Raw genomic sequence first — 8021 nt, 5'->3', positions numbered from 1 at the left:
CCACATGCCGCGGAGCGGCTGGGCCCGTGAGCCATGGCCGCTGAGCCTGCGCGTCCGGAGCCTGCGCTCCGCAACGGGAGAGGCCACAACAGTGAGAGGCCCGCGTACCACAAAAACAAAACAAAACAAAAACAAAAAACAAACACTAAGAAAAAGAACACTCCTACTCCAATGACTCCGTATTCCATCAAGCCCAGTGGTCCTCAGCAAAATTATCCACAGTCCCATTACGCACACTCTTAGCAACAGAAGGCCAGTAAGTGCCAGTCTAATGCTACCAACCTCCGGCCACCAGAGAAGCCTCCATGAACCCTTCCAGGACGGCACCACAAGCAGACATTTCTCAAACATGCCCTTCATTTTCCTTGGGCAAGGGCACATGTGTCCTACCCTTCCCTCCCCGTCCCAAAAAGCTCTCTTATTAGTGCAGGTGCTACTCTCTAATGTTTAAAATGACAGCCAGCTAAATGATAAAGTGTTAACCTGATAATAGATAAAGGATATTCCTCTGGGAATATTTCCACTTTAAATTAGGGAATCCAGCTATTACCTTAATCTAAAGGAATGAATTCAACAGTGAGAACTGCAAGCAAACCAGAAGAAAAGGAAAGTAATAATTTGAGGACATGACCTCCCTTTGTTCCTGCTAAACATGCCCAGTCAAAACCTACCTGTCAGCTACCCTAACGCTGGAGATACACTACCCTACCCACTACAGCACCGACACTAACTATACCTGATTTAAAACCTCAACTTCCCACCTTTAAATACTTATTTGACCAACTCAGGCTATCCTTCTAAGAGGCTAAGAAGACAGGTAAGTGAGCCAACCATTCACTACCAATGAGCTCACACACAAACAGCAACATATTTGAAAACAACAGATCTTCCTATAAAATCAAAAATGCAGTTGTACTCTATTCTCTGTCCCCTCTTCTGTAAAAACAACAAAGAACAAAGAGTCAGGAAAACATGTGCTAGTCCCCCAGACCTGCTTATTCTGAGGCACTGGTTAGTCATTTATTTTCTCTCCATCCCTTTCCTTCTCTAAAATGAGAGATGAACTATGTCAATGTTTCTCAAAATGTTTCTACTGCATCAGGATTACCTGGAGTCCAAATTAAGAAAGGGGATTCTAGAGTGTCACCCATACCTACAGAAAGAGAAGCATCGGAGCTAGGGAATCCCACACCTTTGACAAGTTCTCCTGAAAACTGTTTGACACCCATTAGTTCCTCAGGTCTCTACTTGACCTAATTATACGCTAGGTCAAAGAATCCTAGACCTTCCTCTTTTGGCAAACCCATGAAATAAAGAGGAAGATACTGGACAGTAAATGTTTAAATATCACTGCTATCATCCTCCTTGCAACTTCAGTGATTCAAACATTTACTGAAAACCTAACAAGATACTGCAATACTGAATCACGATATCCTAGTATTGCTTGCTGAGGATATGAGCACACATACATACAAAACGGTCAAGGGGACTGCTAAACCTAAATCCAAGAGCTTAGATTTCAAATACTGTTTACATATAATAGTCACAGCAATCAAGAATCATGTTTTTATCAGAAAATACATCAGTAAAATAATGTGACCCAAAATTCCTTCACTACTAGAAGTTTAGTTACATTTTCTCTAATCTGACTACATATGTACATACTCCACATACTATGTACTAATAGTCTATTTCAATTTGTACACCATAGTTCAAAAGAGTAATTTGCTCAAAAGAGCAAATATGGAATATAAACTTATTAATTAGTGCAATAAGTTGTCTTTTCAAAGTTCATTTCTGTTAGTTTCTTCCAAAACATTTGAAAGTGTGACAGGCAATGTTTCATAATCCCCCCCCATTCTCTTCTTTCAGTAGAAACAGATTTTCAGCCAAACAGCCACCTACTGAAGACCACATATCCCAGCCTCCTTTGCAGCTACATGTGGCCACCTAAGTTCTGACCAATAGGTGTGAACAAAAGCCACATATGCAACTTCCAGGTTTCTTTAAAGAGGGGATGTTCTCTCCCCACATCCTGTTCCTGGACTGTGAATGTGGTGAGGAGCTGTCTGTCTTGAACTATATAGGAAATGGTGTCCCCTTAAGCATAGGAAAACAAGACAGAAGGAACCAAGGTCCCCTGTATCTTGGAGCCACCACATCAGCCTTAGACTACTTATATGAGAGAGAAGTAAACTCCTTGTTTAAGCCACTGTATTTAGTCAGAACATAGATCCAATCTTGTGTTCCAACTAATACATATAGAAAGATTGTTACTAATAAATATTACGTAACAGCTACTTACCAGCTCAGTAAAGCTGAAACTCTAATTATAAATTCTTGGGTAATCTCACTACTGAAATTATTGCTACTGTACCAACTTACATTTATATGGCATTTTACACTTTTTGCAGAACACCTCATTACAGTATCTCATTTCACATTCTCAAAATCCTGGGCAAGGTAGTGGGTGCGCTGCACATTTGGATACAGGACACTAAAGCTCAGAAGCTACTTTGCCCAAGGTTGCACAACTAAGGAGTGGTGCTCAGGCAGGATTTGGCACACAGGTTCCTCATTCCATCATTCCACGTACATGCACATTTAGCTACACCTGTTATGTGCCAGGCATTGGGGTTACAGAATTAATTCCTGTCCAGATGGACCTTACAGTTTAGTGGAGAGAGGGAGAGACAGACAGTAAATGAGTAAGTGTACTTATGCGTACATATGAATAACTGTATAACAACTTTTAGTAATGGCTGTCAAAAAAAGCAGAGTCTGTAAGAATGCATGGCCAAGGAATCTTACTTAGACTGGGGTTTGGGGGAAGGCCTCTGAAGAAGTAGCATTTATGCTGAGACCACAGGATGAGTATCAATGAAGAAGAGGAAAAGAGGGAGAAAGCTATTAAGAAATGTATGTGTGCTATCTCAGTCTTCACAAGAACCCCATGGTAAGTACCAACAACCCCATTTTACAGATGAAGAAACTGATACTTAGCAAAATCACTGTGCCTTAAGTCCACACTGCCAGTGAGTGGCAGGACCTGTTCAGATTCCAGACCTGCCTGACTCAGGAGGCTCTGCCTGGCACCATCTCACAGGCCAATACTCTCTCCACAGTTATCATGCTTCCTCAACTGCTATCTCTAACTTGCTATCAAGCAGATTTTGGATCAATGTCACAGTTTGAGCATCTTCTTACCCAAATGCATGTGCTAAAATGCCAACCTTAACCACAAATACCCATAAAACTTAAAAAAATAATAAACTCTTTCTAGTCGAAATTTTATATACTTAGAGAAATAAGGAGATTATTTAATGAACAGGTATGTTATTTAAAATAGAGATGATGCTGAAACCAGTTTCATTCATGTTAAACCAGTTCACTAAGCCCCTCTCCACAAAATCAATTTGAACAAGCAATCCAATTATGGGGAGATAAAACCGAAAATAATTCATCAAGAATAAAGATACATTTTAAACTATTACGCACTATATATCAGATATGGGCACCTGTCCATCAAACAAACAAAACTTTAACAGTATTACAAACTTTTAAAAGTCACCTTCTAGAAGACAGGATACATAGCTCTGGGAGAAAAATCAATTGCTGAAAAGCCAAAATGGTTCTGTATTAGCAAAAAGTATGCCTACAAGAAACCACATTATCTTAGATGTTCAATGTACCATAAGTTATCTCCAATAAAGAATTTTAACTTGTTATACAACTCTGGAAGTAGAATTTCAAAGCAAAACCATAACTTTTTAAAAACATTTAGCTGGTTTATACAATGCAATATTTCCAAGTCATTTTGTTTTCATATACCAAAAAATGAAACTAAGGCTGCCTGTAGCCACGAGGTTAGGAAACAAGACTTGTCTCTAACTGCCTAATATGAGCCTTAAATTAATTACTTTAGCCATGTGAAGTCAACATTTCACTTTCACATAACCAATGGTAAACTTTACAGCTCTAGCTTAACATTATAGCATTGACATAAGGCAAGATTTCAAATGATTTCTTTATTTAGAGGCAACTGGGGAGAAATTTTAAGTAATTTAAAATAACTTGATGATTTTTCCAAGTAATTAACCACGAATTTTAACCCCCTCCCCCAAAATTTTTAATCCAAAACTGTGCACGCCTTGGGTTATGAATTACTATAATTTCTCTAGCCATCAAAACATTGCCCATTGTCAAAATGATATATGGTAAGAAGTCTTTCAAAAAAGCATAACCACTATGTATACATGTAAGGTGCTCACACAAAAGTAATAAAGTCACGCATTTCACCTTACAGGGCAAAGCGTGTTAGTGTCAAGCTTCAGGTGATCATGTTTGATAGTTTTAAGTAATATCTTTACTTCTAAACAGAAAATACACACAAGTATCTGGAGGTAAAACCACCAAAAAACTCAACAGAAAATAGTGATTCTTAGCTCACAGTTTAAATTACTGATAGTAATACAACAAAATTCTAAGACTACTAAAATTTTGGGAGAGGAAAGTTAAGTTCTTTATAAAGACTCTGGGAAGTTTTGGGGTTCTGCTGGGTTTAGATAAAGTTTTTCTGGGGGGGGATAAAAAGAGAAACTGCTTGCGGGTGGGGGTGGGCGTGTAGGAAATGTGAAAGTTCTTTGAGACAAGAGAAAAGTGAATGTTAAAGCAAAGAAAATTTGACACACACCTTACCACAAATAAAGTCACAAATGAAGCCACCTCTTCTATTAAGCTTATTTTTAAGATCATGTAGAAGGCAATTAATTCACTTCTCACTCATAATAAAGTTACTTCTATTCAAGTTTTCTCCCCATGACTAGATACCTGCCAAGCATAAACATGCGTGTGAAAACATCCCTGGGCATTCTAAACTTCTAAGTTTCGTTTTGTTTTGTTTTCAAGTAGTACCCAAGATTCATTACAAATTAGCATCTTCTTTCTTTGTATAGTTTCAAAACAAAACATATGCCAAAGGTCACTCTCACCACGTATTATAACAAGTTATATTAAATTTGGTTTCACAGGGATTTGTAGCTCTACAAAAACCTATGTAAATTCTTTAAATACCAGTTGTTGCACTTACCACACTCCCCACCGCACGCAACATCTCTAAGTCATACACACACACAAAATCTCCATAAATGAAACTAGGAGCAGACATCAGATAAAATTCTAGAGGAGGAAAAAATTCTAAGCCAGGGATTTTTTTAACCTCTACATTCCCAAACAAGACACTGCATTACAATGGAACATTTTCATTTGTTTTGAATGTTAGTGCCCTTAAAAGAGGCTGGATTAACTCAATTTTTGAATCCCCAGGACACAGTAACTATGTATGTTTGTTAAGTTTTCATAAGTCCCACCAAAGTCTTTAAAAAAATTTAAGAAACGATCGTAAACCGAAATACCATATTCCAAACAAAAACAAAGATCTCACTAGATTACTCAGTCCATCTCCCACCCCTACCAATAAGGACCATCCACTCACTTAATTCTACTCAAATCCATAATCTTTTTTAGATTTCAAAGGAGTGAGTCTTCACCTTACAGACACAGGAGTGACCCTTCCTTCCAGGATAATTAACTTCTGAGCTTATGCTTCTTATGAACTTTTTATACTCAGTTTTACATTACAACTTGCTGTAGACATTGACAGGACTCAACTTTTTGGCAAGGTCTTAAGTCTACATGAATTTGGACAGCCACCATAAACATCACTGCTATTCCAAGGCAAATCCTCCAAAAGCGCTGGGGTACTTTAAGTGTAAGTCATATGTATACTAAAAATCCTAATATAACTTGAGTGAACTTTTTTCATAACTGCAGTCTCTTTGAAACGATCTTCTTCCGTTTAAAAACTTAGCACCTGAAATTTTAATTCTCTTTCCACATTTATACTCTAGCTGAAAAAAATATTCTCATAACTTATCAAGATATGAGAAGTTTACAAAACAAAAGCTAAAGGTAATTCCACTTAATTATGAAAACGCCCCCAAAATCAAAATATTAAATATATCCATTCTTAAATACTTTGTATATGTAAAGTGTAAGGGATCACAGAGAAAATCTTAAGTACTCAAAGATAAAAACTAACTAAAAATAACTGTGCACAAAACTTTATGACTCATCAATACTTACATGACTATAACTAAATTTAAGTGTGAACAACACGCACTGAAGAATACTTTTTAATTCCTTCCATTCAAAAATTGTCTACGTAGTTTGCTTGGGAGCGGGGGGGGGGGGGGGTGAAGCTGACAAGTTAGCTTCATTCAGAGGCCCTCACTCAACCTTTCCTTTCCGCTTCCGCAAACCACAAAGTTAATTCCATGCAAAACTCTATACGTGGACAGAAGCTCTAGGTTAGAACCCTGAGTCATTACACACAGATCGCTCCAAAATTTGCCAGTATTTATAATAATGAGTTATACCCTAGTGATTAGGAGCCCAGGCTGGCTACAGACTCCTGGTCCCAGCTGTATGACCTTGGATGAGTCACCGCTCCGTTTCCTCATCTGTGAAATGGGTAACAGTTCCTACCGGGAGGATAAGCGACTTAATTAATACACGTAAGGCCCTGAAGAAAAGTGCCTGGCACTATTCGTCCTAATCTTTAAATCAGTGTGAAAACAATTTATAAGGTGTATTTTCTGACAACTTGGGCAGAATTCAAGAACCAAATGGTGCTGGCATTCAAGTACTGCACCTAGATTACAAGATTCACATCATCCAAGGGTTGGACGACACGCACAGAGAAGTGATCAGAGTCACTCACTCACTAATTCTGCCATTTTTAACTATTTCGGACTAGGGAGGGGCCTTTCGCTAAGTGTGAAGCTATTCAGCAGCTCCGGTGGCTCTAAGCGAGAGTGGATCTGTGCCTGTTAACAGACTTGTAAAGTTCCGTTGCAATACCCAGGTATCAATTATAATTTACGCATCCTCAGCCACCAATTTCTCCGGCTGCTAAACAGGTCATCAATCCACCTCGAGTGGCCGGGCTCACTTGCACTCACTGCACAACTTCGGAGCATGCCGAGTGCCCTGGCTCCAGCACACACCCCAAAGGGCCACGCGGGGACCGGGCTCGCGACCTTCCCGGCGCCTAGCCCGGCAGCCAGCCCCATTTTCTTAACCCGCGCATTGTCCTTGCGGAGAACCCCGGCCGTTCCCACACTGGTGGGGACCAAGAGGAGGGACGAGGGAGGAGCTGGGGGAAGAGGATGAGGAGGAAGAGGAGGAGGAGGAGGAGGAAGACAACCTCCTCCCCTTCGCTCGGGCGACCAGTGAAGGTCTGGCGCTTTCTCCGGCCCCTAGGCCCCGGCTCCCGGGAGGCTGCGGCCCCATCTCCCACCCTCCGCAACTTTCCCTCCGCTCGCACCCGCCTCTCCTCCGGGACCGGGCCTGTCGGGCTCCCTCCCCCGGCGGCCGGCCCCGGGCCGCGGCGCCTCCTCCTAAAATGGCAGGTCCCTCCCTCCGCCCGACCGGCCTCGGCACGGGCCCGGTTGCAGGCCGCGGGGGGAGCCGGACGCCGGGCCGGGCGGGGCCGGGGCCGGGCCGGGCCGGACACTCACCGGGATGATGGCGGGGCGCTCGCGCCGTTCCCTCCGGTGAGTCTCTGCCTCGGGCTCTCGCCGCTGCGCTCTCGCCGCGGCCTCCGCAGCCAGCGCCGCCCCGGCCTCCTCTCTCCGCCCCCGGCGCTCCCGGCTCCGCGACCGAGCCGCAGCCTCCTCAGTCTCTCTCCGGCTCGCGGTTCCAGCGGCGCCCGGGGCCGGGGAGGCGACAGCCCCCTCCCCGGCAAATACCGCAGTCCCCGGACCCCGACTCCCGGCGGCGGGGCCGCGAGGCCCGGCCCGGCGCGGAGGGCGGCGGCGGCGAGGCCGGGCGCCGAGTCGCGGCCGCTGCCGGTGGCTTCTTCCCGAGGAGGATTTTGTAAATCTCACAAAATGGCGCGCGCTCCAAACCTGCGCAGCGAGAAGCGCCGGGGCCCGAGCGGCGGCGGCGGCGGCGGCGGC

General features: G+C 43.1%; 1 protein-coding gene across 2 annotated transcripts in view; it reads right to left on the bottom strand.

Moving 5' to 3' along the window:
• The window catches only part of DYRK1A (dual specificity tyrosine phosphorylation regulated kinase 1A), a 143668-nt gene extending 135905 nt beyond the window's left edge, over positions 1-7763 (bottom strand). The window contains exon 1 of one of the 2 annotated variants that reach the window (XM_024120033.3): positions 7581-7763. The gene's annotated coding sequence lies outside the window, so the exon portion shown is untranslated. The remainder of the gene's footprint in view (positions 1-7580) is intronic. The other variant, XM_024120035.3, reaches the window with a different exon arrangement.
• Between the last annotated feature and the right edge of the window lie 258 nt (positions 7764-8021).

This window comes from Physeter macrocephalus, chromosome 8, assembly GCF_002837175.3.
Source record: "Physeter macrocephalus isolate SW-GA chromosome 8, ASM283717v5, whole genome shotgun sequence".
Classification (NCBI taxonomy): domain Eukaryota; kingdom Metazoa; phylum Chordata; class Mammalia; order Artiodactyla; family Physeteridae; genus Physeter; species Physeter macrocephalus.
The sequence above is the reverse complement of the archived record's forward strand: the minus strand, read 5'-3'. Positions and strand labels throughout refer to the sequence as shown.